At 51.9% G+C, this 7,175-nt stretch overlaps 1 protein-coding gene and 1 long non-coding RNA gene across 3 annotated transcripts in view; one reads left to right on the forward strand and one right to left on the reverse strand.

The window, feature by feature from the left end:
- Mdga1 (MAM domain containing glycosylphosphatidylinositol anchor 1) overlaps window positions 1-7,175 on the forward strand; it is a 62,730-nt gene that overhangs the window by 16,719 nt on the left and 38,836 nt on the right. The gene's annotated exons all lie outside the window — the stretch shown is intronic.
- Window positions 6,233-6,821, reverse strand: LOC116074742. Its single transcript, XR_004112261.1, has 2 exons — window positions 6,724-6,821; window positions 6,233-6,398 (listed from the first exon to the last, which is right to left on the reverse strand). It is a non-coding gene; the product is annotated as an uncharacterized LOC116074742 (long non-coding RNA).

The raw sequence follows: 7,175 nt of genomic DNA on the forward strand, positions 1-7,175 counted from the left end.
TGTGTGTGTGTGTGCACACACGCGCACATGTGAGTGTAGGTATCCACAGAGGCCAGAAGGGGGCGTCAGATCCCCTGGAACTGGAGCTTCAGGCAATTGTGAGCCACCTGATGTGGGTGCTGGGAATTAAACTTGGGGTCCTCTGCAGATCATCAAGTATCCTTAGCTGCTGAGCCATCTCTCCAGCCCCCAGTGAGTTTTATTAAAAAACAACAACAACAACAACAACAACAACAACAAAACAACAACCAGAAAGTGTGTGTGTTGGGAGGTCAGGGTGTGGCTTTCAGTGAGGTGCCCTGGGAAGGTCTCTTGGAAGGAACTGCTGGAGAGAGCATTGGAGAGTTGAGGATACTTAACCAAGCAGAGCGATGGCACCTCAGGGGTTATGAGGTAAGAGTGGGATTGGCCTGCCTCAAGGAAGTGAAGAGCAGTAGAATGTGAGATGTCAGACAAGGCAGGCGTGATGGCTGATCCTCACTATCTGCTGTCGTTGAATCACTTGGGAGATACACCTCTGGGGGTGTCAATGAAGAACCTTCCAGAAAGGTTTGACTGGGAAGGGAAGAGCCAGCCTGAAGACAGGCAGCTCTAACATAGGGGCTGGGACTCAGAGTGAACGAAAAGGAGAAAGGGTGCGCTGCTCTCTGTTCTGATTGTGGGTTCAGCGAGCCCTCGTGATCCGACCACCCTGTAGGACCCGGAGCCAGAATAACCCCACCCCCAACCTCTGTAACAGGGGATTGGCCCTTCCTCTTGTAACGTGTCAGGTGATTGGTTACAGCCCAGAAGCAAGACACGAATAGCTGGTTGCTGACCAGACTTTAGGTATAAGTGAGATGGGAACGGGAGAGGGTACGGGGGAGGGGTGGTGAAGGAGAAGGGGATGCTGTTAAAGGTCCTTGCTGCTTCTGCTGTGTGGTGAGGGAGGCCCCGCAGACCTGTCAGGAGGCCGCTTTAACTATCCAGGCAGGAGCTGGGGATAGGGGCGTTCAGGAGGCTCCAGAAGGTTGAGCAGGCGAGGGTCACCGGGGCGGTTGCGTTCAGGACACAGGAGGAGAGTTTGGGGTAGTCATGGGGACATCAGACAGTGTGCCCCGTTCATGTTGGGGTGCTGGCTCCAGAGGCCAGTGGCTAATGAGGTGCAAGATTGCAAACCTTGGAGTTAGTGTAACCTTGGAGCGAACCTTCCCATGGCCCAAGGTGGCTAGTAGGGTGACCTTCTGGCCTCCAGGAACACACTGATGACTCCACATGCGGGCGGTCTTGGGAAGGTTCTTCAAGGATGGTTGTGGTTCCTCTCTGAAGTTGGCTCAGAGCATCCCAAGGGCGGCAGCTCCCCTGGGGACTCAAAGCAACCCGAGGCGAGGGAAAGAGACCTCCAGCCTCTCATCCTCTCAGTCCTTTGCCTCTCCTCTTTCTTCTTCCATCCTAAGAGTTGGGGCCCTGCCAGCTCCCGAGCTGCAGGATTGATTTTGCTTTCAGTGTTGTTATTGTTATTATGAACCACTTAAACAACTTCGCAGGAAGCAGCCGGCCCCCCGTGCCCATCAAACATTAACCATTCATTCGAGTTCGCTGCCCATACCTGTCGATACGTTTTTACATAGCTGTAAACAGTCGTCTCTTCTGCTCTCTCTACTGACTTTATCTCCCGCACACGTCTCACGCTATTGACAGAGCCCTCAGCCCTGCCACTTTAATGGGCAGGTAGCACCCTCTGCATTGATGGGCCAGGCTTGGGTCACGGATTCTCTGCAGCTAGCTCCCGAGCAGGTACCAATTTGCTTTTCTCCTCCGTAACACCACCATGAATATCCTCATGCGAGTGATTTTTCCATTCGAAATAATTTCTTCAGAGGTCTCCTCCCTGAACGTCTAGCTTCCGGCACTGAGACAGCTGGATTGGCGCATGGATATTCGTGTGTTTTGTCTGACCCGGTTTAAAAGATGTATGCTCTTGCGCTTTTTAATTTCTGAAATTTCATATCCTGGGGCCCTGTTTGGACCTCTCAGTACCTAGCGATCATAACAAGACTAGATCTGCACCGGGCTTTATAGTTTATACAGCACTTCGTTAGATGTCACGTTCAAACAGGCGCCGTGAGCCTGGTGTTATTTTTGTGGGGGTTTAGCAGAGTGAAGAGCTGGCACAGAGCCTCCCCCTAATCCGGAGTTCCAGTAAATTTAATGGAAAGGATTCTCACCCGACTATGGCTGTCCCATTTTGTCTGAGGGCTCAGAGTCTCAGATACCTTCCAAAAACTCAAGTGGAGTCCTGTGCCCTGGGGCTGGGTATCAGATCCACGGGCTCCGGTGAAGCTTCCTGTAGCCCTTCAACATTCCTGGGCTTGGGGGTCAGAAGTCTTCAGAGCTCCCTGGCTTCAACAAAGCACTGCGTTGCTTGCTTCTCGTCAGGGCCTGAACCAGACTCTGCCTTCTAAGATAGGAATTTGGATGTGGTACAACAGGAGATGCTTGACCCCCAGGACCTGTGGCCGATGCTTCTAGGGATAGCAGCCACTCAGGCAGCTGTGAGGGTCCACACTGGAATAGGCAGGTTGCAGTGTGGGTCTGGTTTACTCTGTCCCCTCCTGTCTGTCCTTCTAGAGTGCCTGTCAGGTGTCCTGTGCTGTGCCCGGAATATCCCATCCTAAAATGTTTCACACTCACTGTTTATAGCCAGCCCATTTTATAGTCAGAAAACTGAGGCTCCAGATTAAAGTAGTATGGTTTGCTTCTAGTCACACAGCAATCGTCACAGTTGGCACAGGAAGCCACATCCAGATATATGTCTCCTCCCAGCCTGTACCTCCCCTGGGAAGATCTGTATAGTTATAATGAACGGGAACTGGACTCTTATAATAATCGGACTCTAGGGTCCTGTCTGAGATCAGGGCTGAGGGAACCACGAGAATGGGAGAGCATGCTGGAGCTAGGTGATGGGGATCCAGTCAGGATGTTGAATGAGTGAACCAGTGAATCTGGCCCCAAATCCCTGAGCCAGGCCACTAGGCAACAGCCTTAGTCCCCCAACACCAAGGGGTGTTCTTTCACTGGTGACCAGGCTCAGCCTCCCTTACTGCTATGTTTTTAGTATCCAGCTAAAGTAGCCCCCTTCACTTTTACTGACTCCTCTTGTGGAACTTCGGGACTGGCTCTTGGAGGGCCCTGGGCTCTGTTACCAACTGGAAATAGAGCAGAAAGGAGTGCCTACCAGGCACCAATCCCTGCACTTAGTGCCCAGAGCTCATCCTCAAGTGGATGTTGTTCCTGGCGGAGTGTGAGGAACAGTGTTCCCCATCTTGCCCAAGGTTATGTGACTGTGAAGTCCAAAAGTTCTGCTCTGTCCCTCAGATCCACCTTAGGCAGCCCAGGACTCAGCCTCAATCTAGCAGGCTCCTGCCTGTGAGGTTAGGGTCTTCCTGCTTTCTCTTCTCTGGGTGATTGCCCTGTGCTGGCTACCACTGCACTTTGTCCTCAAGCTTGGACTGGTGTCTCTGCACCCACAGGAACCTAAAGCTTACAGATGGCTGCTGACTGGCAGTTGACGAATGACCCACCTCCCACTTTCCAGCTTCACCTGGCCCACCTCCTGCTTGCTTGCATGTGTTCCAAGGAGGCACAGATGCGGTGAAATGCAGAACATTCCCAGGCACTGGGGCACAGACAAGCTGGCCACCGCTTTCAGAGAGATGGGTTGATAAGATGACTCGCCTCTTCCAGAGGCTTCTAGCTCTGCCAACAGGCAGTGTGTGCATCTGTTGGTGATATAAAACCAGCTTATTTGAGGGCTCATCCTTAGATGTGGACCCATGCCTTGCTCAGAGGTGAAGGGGAGTTTGGCTGGACATGTGATTGGCCTCTTATCATTTACCTAGTGTGCATGTGTGAATGTATAATGTATACATGTGTGCATATATATACATATATGTATATATGTGCATACACACACATATATATACATATATATGCACATATATATATGTGAGATGCATGTATGTGGAGGTCAAGGGTCAACTTAGAGTATTGTTCTTCAGGAGCCATCCACCTTGATTTTTTTTTTTTTTTGAGAGTGGTAGCCCACTGATTTGGCAAGGCTGGCTGGCCAGCAAGCCCCTAGAGACCTGCCTGTGTCTCCCCACTCCTCAGCCCTCAGCACTCACTACCAGCACCATGCTCTGTGTCTTAGTCAGGGTTTCTATTCCTGCATAAAACATCATGACCAAGAAGCAAGTTGGGGAGGAAAGGGTTTATTCAGCTTACACTTCCACATTGCTGTTCATCGCCAAAGGAAGTCAGGACTGGAACTCACACAGGGCAGGAACCTGGAGGCGGGAGCTGATACAGAGGCCATGGAGGGGTGCTGCTTACTGGCTTGCTTCCCCTGCCTTGCTCAGCCTGCTCTCTTATAGAACCCAGGACTACCAGCCCAGGGAATGGCACCACCCACCACGGGCCTTCCCTGCTTGATCACTAATTGAGAAAATGCTTTACAGCTGGATCTCATGGGCTCCTTTCCTCAAGGGAGGCTCCTTTCTCTGTGATAACTCCAGCTTGTGTCAAGTTGACACACAAAACCCAGCCAGTACACTCTGGCATTTTGTGTGGATAGCAGGGGTCACTGTGCTTTGCAAGGCAAGCATGTCACTGGCTCACCGAGCTAGTCCTTCTGTCCTGTGGGCGTGGCTTTTGCTCAGCACAGTAGGCTTTGGGGTGGGGCGTAGATTTTTTACCGTGGTCTGAGCTGAAGAGCCCCAAGGCTCCTCACCCAGGAGGCTCTCTGTCCAGGAGGCTCGGAGGGCGGAGCTAGCTCATCCTGGAGGCTCAAGAAATGCTACAAAACCAATTGATACATAAGTGGCAAAGTCAAAGGAGAGTGGACTGCAGGAAGGCTAGGGAGCATAGGAGAGGAGGGGAAGGATGAAGATCAATGAATGTGCCCACCGCTTGGGAGAGGGTGGGTGGGGCCAGAAGTCTGCAGGTGTGTCTCTGCAGATGGCTCGCACTGGGCAGAGGTTAGGGGAGATGGAGAGAGATGGGACTGTTTCAAATCGGTCCTCCCAGCATGAACCTGGAGGTGCCTCTAGTCTCTGAGGCTCTCAGAAAGTGTGCGGGCTCACCCCTGGCTGGCAGGGCATAGAGACCAGGCTTCTGGCAGCTGTGTAAATTAGCTGGGCCACAGGAAGGTTAGGCCAAGGCTCATTTCCCTCAGAGGCCCGTGTCTGGTAGCCCATAGGCCACCGGAAGTGGGTCACAGAATCAACCGCGGTCACCCTGCTGTTGCCCGGCCCAGGAAGCCACATCTCCCACGTCCTTGAACGCCATTCTCTGAGCAGCTAATTAAGGGAGAAAAAGCTTGTTAATATTTCAGCACTGTTAACTCCACTAAGTTCCTAAGTGTCCGTTTACATTACATGCATAAAAGGATCAATAAACATGTTCGTTCACAGAGATGGAAGGACAAGAGGGGTCTCAGGGTGGGAGGGAGGGTGCTGAAGGATCCCGCCCGTGTGACCTGACCCAAGCCGCTGTCCTGGGTGTCCCGAGTCAAGTCCTTAGCACTATGCTGGGCCCCCAGCAAGTGAAATCCAGGAAGCGCTGTGGCTTCCAGACCAGAGCTGTTAGCAAGGTTTATGTAACCTTGCTGCGCCTCATCCTTCTTACCTGAAAAATGGCTCATTAAGTCAGCAAATAAGGTCACTTCTGAGATGACACACTCTGCGGAACACCGCAGAGTAAACGTGCTTCCTGAGTACGCTGTTGTGGGGAGACCTGAGGTCTGACCCAGGTCCCAAGCTCATCCAAGTCCCTCACTAGCTCTCAGGGGTGGGGTGGGGGTAGGAGTGGGGGGGGCAGGCCTTTAGTCACAGCGGGTGGCCTCCTAAGTGGTGGGAATTCTACAGGACAGTGCCCTGAGGAGTTCCAAGGCAGCATCTGAGAACGCCAGGGTCTGAGTCCCGGCCTACCGCGGTTTCAGTGAGTGACCCGGTCAAGGTGTTTTTTCTTCTCTGTGCCTCAGTTTCCCTCTTTGCAAAGGAGGCTAAACATGGCCTTTTTCTTTGTCTTAGAACAGAGATAAAGAGCCAGAAGGAACTTAGGCAGGGCACCGCAGGACCCTACTGAGCATGTGCCGAGGGGATGGTTAGGGTCTTTATACCACCTTGGGGAGAGGCGAGTGCCTAGGAGCTCGCGTCTGTCTTAGTGGATGGTTTAGGTAGCTCACTCGCCGTCTGTGCCAGACATCACTTTATTTTATTGATTCAACGTGTACGTGCCTATTTACATGCACGTGTGAGCATGAAACACACGCCCACATACGTGTTCCTGACAGCATGCCTTTGGAAGCCAGCGGAGGGTGGTGTTAGGTGCCCCGTTGTTAGTTTCTGTCTTAATGACTGAAAAAAAAAAAAAGAGAGTCTCTGAGCTATGGAGACCCAGCAATCCTCTTGTCCTGTCCCCTCCCCCAAGCCCCAATAGTAGGCTCAAGCCCTAGGTTTTTACATGGGTGCTGGGATTTGAACTCAGGTCCCCACGCTTACACCGCAAGCACTCTTACCCTCAGAGTGTTCTCCCAGATGTTCTAAACTCTCACATGGGGTTACTTACGTATTCCTCACAGCGACTGCATTTTTTTTTTTTTTTAAAGAAGTCTAAGGCTCGAGAAGCTTGTTGGAGCATCTTCTAGCTCCGTGCTCAAAAGAGCTCAAGAGCGCCCCCTACCTCCAGTCCCCTGCACCACCGGCCGGATGAATTTCTAGCATATTCATGAGACATCCCTTCCTGCTTGTTATTTGCAAGAGGATCACAGTACGTGGTTTCTTGTCCTTCTTCTTGCTCCTGCTTCATATTCTTGGGGACTGTCCCTCGAAATGAAAGCTTATGTTATTTGGGCCAGTGTTCTACATACATACATACATACATACATACGTACGTACGTACATTGCTTGGAACATTCATTGTGGTTCTGAGGGACTGCCAAAAGGCCAAGGGCTCAGAAAGGTTAAGAAACTTGAGCTGCGTCACCCAGCAGTGGGTAACAGACCTGACCTTTTAGTCCTAGATCCAGGGACTTAAGAAGTCTGCTCCTCTCTCTAGTCTGTCCCTCCTGTTCTTTGTCACATCCCTCTGCGCGCCCCCCCTCCCCCCGCCCCAAAGCCACCTTGGCCCTCTTT

Source organism: Mastomys coucha, unplaced genomic scaffold (genome assembly GCF_008632895.1).
Source record: "Mastomys coucha isolate ucsf_1 unplaced genomic scaffold, UCSF_Mcou_1 pScaffold3, whole genome shotgun sequence".
Classification (NCBI taxonomy): domain Eukaryota; kingdom Metazoa; phylum Chordata; class Mammalia; order Rodentia; family Muridae; genus Mastomys; species Mastomys coucha.